Source organism: Amblyomma mixtum, chromosome 6 (assembly GCF_055824585.1).
Source record: "Amblyomma mixtum isolate Tamu chromosome 6, ASM5582458v1, whole genome shotgun sequence".
NCBI lineage: Eukaryota > Metazoa > Arthropoda > Arachnida > Ixodida > Ixodidae > Amblyomma > Amblyomma mixtum.
Window position 1 is genome coordinate 8,838,415 of NC_143017.1, and position 12,495 is coordinate 8,850,909.

The 12,495-nt window shown below is 49.2% G+C and overlaps 1 protein-coding gene across 1 annotated transcript in view; it reads left to right on the forward strand.

Moving 5' to 3' along the window:
- The window catches only part of LOC149338183 (uncharacterized), a 157,330-nt gene that overhangs the window by 138,000 nt on the left and 6,835 nt on the right, over window positions 1-12,495 (forward strand). The gene's annotated exons all lie outside the window — the stretch shown is intronic.

Consider the following 12,495-nt stretch of genomic DNA (forward strand, 5'->3'; position numbering starts at 1 on the left):
ATGCACTCTTCAAAATGGTTTGGTTTGGTTTATGGGGTTTAACGTTCCAAAGCAGCCCAGGCTATGAGGGACGCCGTAGTGAAGGGCTCCGGAAATTTCGACCACCTGGGGTTCTTTAAAATGATCTGAACATAATTGGAACTTGGTGTAATACCTGGCTTATGAAGCTAAATGCTAACAAATATAAATGAATGTGAATTACGCGCACGACTAATCACAACATTCCGTGCTCATACTCTCTGTATGACACCCCACTAACCCAAGTTAACAATTATAAGTATCTTGGTGTCCAAAAAACAGATGACCTGTCCTGCAAAGCTCACATTGAATATATTACTAACGATGCCGACCGCATGCTCGGCTTCATCCATCCCAACGTTTTCCTTGCTCCTATCCCTGTGAAACTACTGCTCTACAAAACACTCGTCCGTTCAAAAATTGAGTACGCTGCTCCAGTGTGGGACCCATACACTCTCTCTCAATGTGTTGTTTGAATCCATCCAAAGTCGCTCTGCAAGGTTCATGATGTCTGATTACTCCCGCCATGCCAGTGTTTCAGAAATGAAAAAAGCGCTTAATCTTCCGGATCTTACCATAAGGCGCCACATTTCACACCTCTGCACATTTCATAAAATATATTACGTCAACGAAAACTTAAACCAGTCCCAGTTTACTCCTCCGGTGCACATATCGTCCCGCAGATATCACCTTAAAGTGCACATTCCACAGAGCAGGACAGTCAAATATCTTAATTTCTTCGTCCCCAAAACAGCCTCGAACTGGAATCACCTGCCCTCCAGCGTCGTTTTCATCAAGGAATTTGAGAAATTCAAGGATACTGTTAATGCTTATGAATTGTAACTGTTTACTTGTTCGTTTCTTTTTATTTCTTATTTTTATTTTTTCCCTACTCCTTACTATAACGCCTGACCGGCCTGATGAGAGCAAGTTGGGTATAGCAGGAACGCTTTCTAAAGCGTTCCCAATTTGGACGAAAAAACTTAATCGGCCAAAACATTATAGCAGCACGAGAGTATAAAATATGTTTTATAATTGGGCGCATATGCCAACGGCACAAATAAGGTCATAGGTGCTGGGTTATGACTGGCGAGACACATACAGGGTCCAAGCTATGATGTGGCAGGAGGCTATCTTCATGGCACGCACAAGATATATGTACACACTGTGTCCCGTCCTGCTGTTGCATTCTGCAAGTTTCACAGGGCTTGAGTGTGCTGTCGAGTGAATTGCTGGAAAGAAGGCACGTTGAAGCTGTACTAAGGACGAGAATGAATGAACAGAAATGGCTGCTGGGTGTGGTGGTAGTGTTGTTCTTTCCTGTCGTCTTTGTTCCCTGTAGTTTTACTAGCTCCACATGCCTTGTTTCCCTATCCGCTGTTTCAAAGTGCTGTCGGGTAAAGCCAATTATTATTCTAGAACCACCCAACTGCTGTGCCATACAACGTTCTATTAATCAGCTTTCATAATTTGCAATGGCAAATTTACTCCATAAGTCTTCTAGGCAAATAACACAGCTCAATAACTTGTCATCATCAGGACTGAAAGTAACCATAATTTCATTTTACGGTCATGTCTCGTTAATACAGACCCCATTATTACGGATTCAAATGATGTACACTGAATCTGGGGGCAGAACTTTTTCAATGCACTCACATCTCAATAACATGGAAACTCGCTCATGACACAGTGGACAGAGTGAAAATGAAGACAGCCCGTTGTCGCTTAACTGTGCAGTGGGCAAAGACTGTTACAACTTCATGAAATTGAGAAGATAAGTCAAGCACAGCCTGTATCATATACCTTTGTTACACACTGTAAATGCCATCATACTGCTTGTCGCAGTGTGTGCAGAGAGTTTTGTGTTAACCCATGAACGGCCAGGCCCAGCGACTCCTCCTCCTCACACACTTTCTGAATGCCAAAGAACTTCTTTTTCTGGTGTCACAAGCATTGTCAGTGCTTGGCGACTCGCATACTGGTGCAGATTACTGATTGCACAAAGTTAATTAAGCTGCTTAACAATAAAGAAAAGAGCCGCAAGCTCACATTATTACCTCAAAGATGCCTTTTCACAGCCCACAATGCTATAGCACATTTTAAACGGAGCGCACCATGTTGTCACAACCTAAACCGAGAACTACTCATCTGGCTCAGCCCACCATCATGCAGAGAAGTTTTTGCTGTCACCAATTCTTCACGCAAATATTTTTGCAGACCTAGGTCCACATAGCAGGCAGGAAATAAGAAAAAAAACGACGCTGTACAAGAGACCACTGCACTACACACTGATGTTTTCGCACGTCGTAACCCGAGCATCCATAATCACAATATGTACTGTATGAAGCAGAAAGACGCAGAAGGATGGCGACGCTGCTGTTGTCGCGGGAAGAAAACAGTTCGACGGCTGTGCAGCCAAGATCGCGTCTCGTCGCACACACAGCAGTTTCTAAGCACAGTACCTACACGAAGCGCGATCGAAATACGTGATGGATATGTAACAGAAACAACGTCGTTTAACAATGCTCGCTTCGGTTGCGATCACTGCAACCAGTGCGACTAGCTGCACAACGCCAAGTCCATTTCAGTATTCTGGAAACACTGCGTGCGTAGTGAGCTTTCGAACGTGCGCATTTCTCTGCCTCGACGGAGAAGCACTTGCTCCGACCGCAATCACTTTCACTTCTCGGAGACTGTCACTGTGCTGTGTAGCTTATGCCCGCACAGGAAATTCACCATGAGCATCCTCCTTTCTCCAAGGTGAGCAGCTGTTACTCGTCGCTGCCCGTGGTGATCCTGACAGGAATCAGAAACGCTTGCAACGGCCACAAATGGCTTCAAGCAAACGCTTCGTGATATCGCCAAAGCGTTGGTCCTACGTCGGTTTGAAGACCACTGCAATACGCATATCTAGCATCCAACCGCGCGGCTTACATAGTACCTTGGAATCGACGCGCTTTAACCATTCATAGGCAAGTTTTCTGGATTCAACTATGCGCTTGCACTGGTCTTGGAACCACTTACTTACTACTGCCCGAAAACCCCGCGACTGCCGCCGCGACTGGCTGTTGGAGGAAGTGGCGTCATGTCACGTAATAGCACTGCTGGGCGTCGTCTGCTCTGGTGCGCTTACGGGGTATGGTTTGGCAATACGCGCCCGTGCCAGACATTCCTAGTCCACAGCGGATGTAGACCTGCCAAAGGAGGTAATGCGTGAAAGTGCATGAGCTGCTTCATTGTCGATGTCTTTTATGTGCCGGATAGCTGTTGTGAACTCCTAGATGTAGGCGAGTTGACGAAGTTCGCGGGCGACGTACTTGGAATATTTCGTACGGATATCATACACCAGAGGCTTATGATTTATTAGAACGCAAAATGGCTGTCCCTCCACGAAGTGGCAGTAATACTGGATGGCGGAGAAGATGGTGTGGAGCTCACGGCCAAATACGCTGTAGCGAGTCTCGTCAGGTTGGAGCTTCCGATGGAAGAAACTGAGTGGGCGCCACTCGGAGTCGATTTTGTGGTGGAGAACAGCACCAATGGCCACGCTTTAAGCATCCACCACGATACGAGTGGGCACCGAAGTACTAGGGTGGATGAGAGTGATCGAATCGGCGAGGCCTTGTTTTGCAGCCCTGAGAGCAGACTGAGCTTCTGGAGACCAAGAAATTGCGAAGAATGTCGGTCAGGGGGTAAAGAAGCTCGGCGCAGTGCGGGAAGAAGCACCAGGAAAAAATTCGCTAGGCCCAGGAAGTCGGCTAGTTTGCATGCGGTAGTGGGGTATGGGCACTCTCTAACAACTTTGACGTGAGAAGGCAATGGATGAATTCCCTGCGCAGAGATGTGGTGGTCCAGAAACTCGAGATCAGGAGAGCCAAAGACACACTTCTGGGTGTTGATGACCAAGCCAAAATTTTAGAGGTGTTGTCCGGAAGTGTCGCTCGTGATCATGAGGAGTACGACTGACAACGAGGATGTCGTCAATATGGGCAAATACATCAGGGAGACCGCGCGTCAATTCAGCAATGAATCTGCAAATTTTTAGCTTCGGTGCATAGCGCATAGGGCGTGCGCACGTGCTCAAAGAGGCCGGAGGGTGTAGTGATGGCAGTCTTCGGAATATCGGTTAGTTCTACGGGATTAGATGGTACTCTTTGACAAGGTTCACTTTACTGAAGATCTTGCATCCCTCCAAATGTACAGCGAAGTCTTGGATGCTCGAAAGGGGTGCCTGTGGTGGACCGTGTGAGCGTTGATAGCCCTGTAGTCGCCGCACGAATGCCAGACATCAGGTTCTTTCTCGGGAACAAGACGGGGCCGTGAAGCCAAAGTGCTAGAGGAAGTTCGAATAATACCCAGCTGGAGCATGTGGTCGAATTCTTGTTTCGTGATCGACAGATGCTCACCGAAGAGGCGGCGCGGACGAGCTGCGACAGTACCACGTGTCACAATGTGGCGGGTTATACCATGCTTTGGTGGCTGGTGACGATTACAAGGCCTCGTGGCCTCGGGAAATTGTGCCAGGACTTGGGCGTACGGGCAGGATGGGATCAGTGTGCGGAAGCCAGTGGAAGCGATAGCCGATATAACGCCAGCGATAGAAATGTGCGTCGTACGTTCGATGACACGATGGCGACGCATGCTGGCGTCCAGATCAAAATGCGTCAGGAAGTCAGATCAGAGGATGGGTTAAAGGACGACGGTGAGGATGAAGACCCATCGAACCAACGAAACGTGCGCCGCAAGCCGAGGTCCAGAGTGAGGGGCTGGAGACAATACGTGGCGATGGAGTTTGTTGGCTGCACCGTGGGTATGTCCAGGTGACTTGCAAGTACGCTCAGCCTTGGAGGACGGCAGTACGCTGGCTTTAGCACCAGGGTCGACGAGGAAACGATGGCCGGAAATGTGATCCATGACTACGAAAAGGTCGCCACGGTGAGGGGCGAGGTCACATGCCGCCGTCAATGATTTCGTGGCGCGTTTTCAGACCATTTGCATGGTGGAGCGCATTGGTGGTCGCGGTGTTGAAAAGTGCGGTTACAGCAGCAAATACGCTGACTGCGAAGACTGGAAGAAGACGAACCTCTCGGCAAAGCCGAACGGCGGCGAGGACTGGAGGATGAGCCGTGCTGGGTATGAGAGGACGCCCGAAGGGCATCGCGAGAAACGACGAGCTGTTCGATCCGGGTCTCTAATTGTGAGATGGCAGAGAACTCTGGTGGACAGGAGAGGGCGGCGACAGAAGAAGTCGCGTCGTGGACTCGATCAGCTAGCTGGCCGAGGAGGTCAAAGGTCAAGTCTCCCGCAGCAGTCAAGACGATGTGGGTAGACTGCAGCAAACACTGCAGGAAGATGTCTCTCCACAGTGCGCCGCTCGAGCCGGCGTTGCTTTCGCCCAGGAGCTGTCGCCTGTTAGTGAGCAGCTGGGAGGGGCGGCGGTCTCTAAGCTCTTAGCAGGTGAGCAGCTGCTGGAGGCGTGCAGTCTCAGACACCGTGGTGCGGTCCAGAATCCACTGCTCAAGTCTCTGGTACGGAGTTTTGCGCAAGGGTCTAACGATGACATCTGCCGCTGCTTGATCCCCTTCAGGAGGCAGGTTGGAAAAGAAATGATGAAACGGAGATGCCTCCGAGGGGACGTGGTGCAGATAGAAGATGGCTTCGACCTGGGGGAACCAGATCTGCGGATGCTTGGGACAGAATGTCGGTAGGCAGGGCTGGATGGCTGCGACGTCACATGGGCGCAAGGTAGCGTCACGCGGAAGGCCGCTGAGCCCGGTAGGTTGCTGGGGTCGGTCATTTCATTGGCTGGAGTCATCACAGTAGAGAATTTACGGGGTCGCAGCAGAGCACCGGAACAAGAGGTCCAGCGTGGCATGCTTCTCGAACTGTACAGCCCGTGCCTTCATTGCGCATTGAGCACTCACCGTTCAACTTCTTTCGCCGGCTGGGAACGATGATCTTGACGCCTCCGCTCTACAGCGTCGCTGTGTGCTACAACTTCGCAACACTCGAACGTGGTCACGTTACCAGAATCGCTAGTGACTTCTTCACGCGAGCTCTTCATCCCAGTAGCTGAAGACAGCTTTAAGACCCTAGTCATTTCATATGCAACAAGCATGGACAGAAACATAACGTCCTGTGATCAAATGTGGTCAGGTGTCTATAGTCACTAGTCACTTGGTCATGTGGCCTTGGTATAGTGACGGCCCACCAGGGCTTGGAAAAACAGCTGGATTGATATGCATCATTCCTGGTTATATACAGAGTTCACTACACACGAACGTGACCACGTGATCCGAATCACTTGATTCAGTCATGCCAGGAAGTCATGCAGATAGCCGAAAAAGCTGAGCACCCGATTCGTTTGATATGCAACATGCCTTGCAGAAAAATAACGACCCGTGCTCGAACTTGGTCACATGGCTATAGTCACTGGTGACTTGGTCACGTGGCATCTTTATACTGAGAACCGAGGAGCGCTTGGAAAAATATTTTCGTTTGATATGGAACATGCCTGGTTCAAAAAGAGTTCACTATACCCGAACGGGGTCATGTAACTGGAATCACTGACTTCCTCACGCCAGCTCGTAACGCAGGTAGCCAAAAACACCTTTATCACCCTTGCCGTTTGATATGCAACATGCTTGGGCAGAAAAATAATGCATCATGCTTGGACGTGGTCACGTGGCTATAGCGACTAGTGACTTGGTCATGTGGCCTTCTTATTGCAACAGCTGAGAAGGGCATGGAAAAACATTTCGTTTGATATGCACCATACCTGGATGCAAAAAGAGTTTACTGGTCTCGAACGTGGTCACGTGACCCAAACTCACTCGTAATTTCCTGGTGCGAGCTCTTCCTCCCAATAGCCGCAAATATGTTTAAGACCCGTTCGGTTTTATATGAAACATGCCTGGTTAGAAAAATAATGCAATGTGCTGGAGCGTGGTAATATAAATATAGTCAGTAATTACTTGGCCACTGGGTGTCACTATTGTGATAGCCGACCAGGCCTACAAAAACCATTTTGTTTGATAGGAGCCATTCCTAGGTAGAAAAGTTATTCGGTATACTCCAGCATGGTCACGTGACGAAAATTATTGGTGAATACCTAGCAGGGCTCTGGATTTGGCGTTATCTACGGGGTTGATGCGATTGCGTGGGGTTGAGCATCCAGCCCGCGTGTAAGAGGTCCGAGACTCGGAACCCGGTTTTTCCGCAGTTCTCCTTTGTAAATAAAATAAAATCCGCGTGTTGATGGAATCGCCAACTAGGCCGGTATTCTGCCCTGGTATCGGTGACCGGAACCAACAAAGCACTCAACATAACAAGATTTGGGCACCCTGGTGTAGTACACGGCCCGAACGTTCCATGAACAAACCGGTTTACCCCTTTGTCTTTAGTCGCCAGCGGCTGCGGTGAACTGACCATGGCGGTTCTCCGACCTGCGACGCAGCGGAGTGTGCTAAGAATCTCTGGCTCCGAGCAGGCTGCTATTAGATACTGAAAGTGGTTACGTTTAATCGCTGGAAACTTATGTAGTGGCGTAGCAGTACAGTCCTGTTCGAGAAACCAGCGGCTGATAATATGGGATGTCATAGGATTTACTGAGGTTAGAAGAACAGATGAGGCATATGCAGTAGACAGGAGCGTGCAGTTACAGTGCTATTGTGGATTAGCGGTCAGAAGAGAACTAGGTGTGGGATTCCTCATCAATAAGAATATAGCTGGCAACTTAGAGGTATTATATAGTATTAACAAGAGGGTGGCTGCCACAGTAGTTAAGCTTAAGAACTACACACACAAGTTGATGCAGGCCTAGGCTTCTAAATCCGAGCATGATAAACAGATAGGTCTCCAATGAATAAAGTGAAATCATGGTAGACTGCACGGATCTGCTACTTGAATGTAGAGGTAGGCATCCCGAATTTTTTTCTTCTCGTCTATGTTGTCTGATCCTGATGTTTGACGTGGAGTGGTAGAGGGTGGGTCTCCTGAGTGGGTCTGGGGACGTACTTCGCGACTGGTGATTTTAGAGAGGTGTGCGGGCCTTCTTACACCACGGCACGACACTTCGAAGGCTTTCCTCAGGAAGTTAATACGTACACAGTTGGTTTACACATGTCGAAAGGTGTCAGCCTCTCAGCTCTAGGTAAAAATGGAACCTTAAACTTTAACGAGTCCCAACGAAGGCCGGCCGCCACACGGTTAACCTGTCCAGCCGCCGGTCAAGGAATTCGTGTCTCCAATTCCGCGTCCCTGGGACCACCACCGGCCTCACTCAACTCCTCTATTCGGCTCTGGCAGCACCAGCCTTCTACAGTGTCCTTCGCGCCCACACATCCTGTTTTGGGCGCTTTGAGTCTTTCGCCGTTAACAGTGTATCCCCCTGTTGCCTTTTGGCGACGCTCATCACGCTTTACCGTGACGCGCGCAAGTTGCGTTGTGAAATTTCCCCCTCCTCCCCTCTTTCCTTTTTTTTTTGAGCGCCAGTTCCGAAAAAAAGCATGCTTCTGCTTTAGACTCCCTGAAGACGTTGCGCGTCTCGCTAGTGTGAAGCATTAAATCTTTCACCAAGCTGCACTAATAAGCATGTAGATACAGTCTCCAGAAACTAATGGAGGTCTACACATACATGAGGGCGACATACAGTTCTACGCACCGCGCCCTACTCCACAGAATGACATGGTTCAAATCGGGGTTAAATATACTAGAAGCAAGCACGAAAAGAAAAAAGCAACAACATCAGCCCATTGATGCGAGCCTCGAAGATCTCTGCTCTCATGTTCCATGCCCAGAGATTCCTTTTCTTGGCCGGGTCATTACAGGCACTAACTGTCAACAAGCAGTTAATTTCGCTCGCCAACTCCTCTGTCGCTGCGCACAACATGACAACATGTGGGCCCTTCCGATTAACTCTTAGTGGCACATACGCCAGCTTAGCGTCAAGCTAGTTTCCGAAGGCTACACTCAATGCTAATTTTCCTCGTTCGTCTACCGTTTCCTGCAGAAACAGGCACCTCCTGACCACTGTGAGATCAGTGCTCGTAGCCACTCGTGCCACGATGACAGATTCGCTCGAGCACAGGGAAACATCGCCCACCTTATTTGTGTCCGCCCACTGAGCGCTTGCATATGACTCCGAATTCTGGCAAGTCATTTAAGCCTTATGAGTATTCACAATTCTATCCCTCTGGCGGCAATCTTCCTAGCCTCTCTCTCTTGGCACACTACTGGCGTATGCCCTGTACGGCCGCAGCAGTAAAAGTGAGGTGAACGCATCACACGGAATGACATTGATGTGTGTCGCAGGGTACCGACCAAAGATGCAAACAAGAATAACATTACCAATTTCAACGCCGCCAGAAACGTGACAAAGTTCTTCAGCTGGCTAAAAAGAAACAGCTAACAAATACTAATCTACACCTGACTTCAGATGAGCCCATTTTCATAAACGAACGCCCATGCCCATCTATGTAAAAACTGTTGGGCATGGCTTCTGGCAGCAAGTACGAAAAAGGTTAGAAGTTCGTGTGGATAGAAAGCGGTTCCATGTTTGCGCGGTGCACTTCTTCATCGCGAGTCATTCCAGTTACTCGAGAAACTTATCTAGACAATATCAGCAGCGACGCGCAGGACACTGTCACCAGCGGTCGTCCCGAGCAGCGATGCTTCTGAGTAGGAAAGTCTTCTGATACTTATCGATTTTAGTACCAGAAATAGCCAGTGCTTCCACTTCTCCCGAAGACATCGCTAGACGTATCAAACAAAACAACATAGTCAAGTGTCTTTAAGTGCTGCATTTGAATGCGACTTCAATCGAGTCAAAAAAGGATGACATCTTGCCATTGCAACTTTGATGTCCTTTTTTTACGGAGACGTGGTACATCCAAAACTCTGACTATTTTGTGTTACCCGAATATCACCATTTCTGTTTAAATCTCATAGACAGGAGAGGAGGCGGCGTGTCAATACCAACGTTGTATCGAATTGTGAAATTTTAAATGAATATAGCCTTATCATAGACGACTACAAAATACTTAGCGTGAAAGGATAACAATTTATTTGCAGTGGTGCACCGCCCTCCCGCAGGTAATGTTCGCTTATTCTTCGAGTTCTTTGAACACTACCTTTCTTACACAAATGACTCGGCATATACATTAACAATTGAGGGGGTATTTAATATCGATGTATCTAAACCGTCTACACAGGGCATATAATTTCAATGCCTACTCGAGTGCAATGGCTGTTATATTGTCATTTCAGTACCAACATGAGTCACTTCATCACCTTCATCATTACTTGACTTGTTCATTAGAAACTCATCTCATAAAATTGTAAATCAGGAGCTTTAATACGCTACATTAGTGACCACCTCCCCATACTTTTGTTCTTGCGGCGCAAAGAGCCCACGCATAAACAGACAAAGATGAGCATGTATCGTTCCAAATCGCCTGAATCATTACAATATTTCAAGGAAATGATTAGGCAGACTGACTGGATGGATATTTTTTAAATTTTAGTTACTAACACAGCATATGAAACATTTTAAGCCAGATTCTAAGCAATAGTGTTACGAAGAAGACGAAGCTGGCAGTGGCGCGGGACGGAGCGCTCGCGCTAGGCCAGCGGCCATTAAATCATATCTTATCCGTCGTTCATCACGCCTCATTCTTCGGCTGACCGCCACGTAATATTTGGTGGAGGTGCGGGGATCCCTTCATCGCCATCCTGGTCACGGAGCTCCGGCGTCCTGCGCATACCGTGGACATTGGCCGTGAGTACCTGGTCCGTCCCGCACGGCCGTGCCCCAGCCCGCCCGACCTGAACCGACCTCGCCGCTCACCCCAGCCCCGTCCCCCCGCCCGGACCACAAGGCACGACGAGCTGATGACATTGCCGCGACCGTAATGACCCGATCAACCCAAGACCCTGCCCACACATGAGCACACCGCCCCCCTGCCCCTGCCGTTCGATGCGTCGAAGGACCTCGGCCATCCCCTCCTGGCACAATGCGGCCCGGATGCTTCGTGGACCGGCACTCATCCGCCTATCATGTCATCGAGCGTGGCGGCCAGCACTTCAGCACCTTGCCACTTGTTTTCTTCCCTGGACGCCATCGCTGAATCACGCATCCCTTCGTTCATGTCTTCTTCAGTTTACGATCGGGACGATCGCTCGGTGGCCCCGGGTAATGTTACGAAGACGACGGAGCTGGCAGTGGCGCGAGACGCAGCGCTCGCACTAGGCCAGCGGCCATTAAATCATTCCAATATACTGTAGCGCAGCAAAAGACGAGGACACAAGAGACGAGAGACGAACACCACGAGCGCTAACTTCCAACAGACTTTATTCTCCTGAAGCATCACATTTATACGCCAGAAAACGGTAATCACATGTGCGAACAGTATCAATTCCTCAGAGAAACAAGCTCTTTCTCTGAGAGGAGAATGGAAGGTGTGCTTACACACGAGCATCCTGACCTATTTATCTTTTTAGCTTCGATGATTTCGCGCGTTACTCTTTCTCTGCTTTTTCCTATTACGACACTTTTATCAAAGAAAGGCTTACAGGTTTTTGACTTGCATGCGAGATTGTGGTCAACCAAATATCCGCCTTGCCCGTTTCTGACGTTGCGAGCGTGTTCCATTAGGCGCTCGTTCAGACATCTCCCCGTCTGGCCGATATAGTGTTTCCCGCATGACAAGGGAATTTTATACACAACACTTTCATCGCACGTGACGTAGGGCTTCTGGTGCCTAGTTGCGCATCCGCGCGCTTTGTTGGTGTTTGTTTTTCCCAGTTTGCACAACGTTGCAAGTTTTTTCGGCGCCGAGAACACGACGGTTGCATTCGCTCGTTGACCAATTCTTTTCAAATTGTGGGAAATCCTGTGGAGATAAGGTAATACAACAAGGTTTTTTCGTTCACGAGGAACCGGGTTTGGGTGACATTGATTTTCTGGCCTCATTTTCTTAACAAGTTTTTCGGCAACAGAAACTTGAACATGGGAGGGGTACCCGGCATTAGTCAGCCTCTTGGACTGCTTTTTGGCGCGTATGTAGACGGTGTCGTCCCAGACAGCCGCGAGGTCGGACACATGTCCACTATTATAAAGTGCTGTCCCCTTGCGCACACTCTCACCGGAGAAATAACCGTCCGGAACACGCAGAAACGGCAAATCGCACGCACGCACCTCTGCCATGCTTGCCGCGTGAGGCCCACTGCTCGCCCGCCGGCCCGCCTGCATTTCCAACGGCCGCCGCTACGCGGCTTTCAGTGGCGCCCCTATAGGCGCAGCACAGGGTGTATTGGAGGCGAAAATTGGCATGAGTATCGGTCCTACATCGGTTTCTAGCGAATACGAGACTTTGTCCAACAACCACCGACCACTCATGCCAAGACAGGGCCTATTCTCAGTCAGTATAACTATCGGCTGGACATATGCTCAGCGAGTATGTAAACAATGGCCCGACG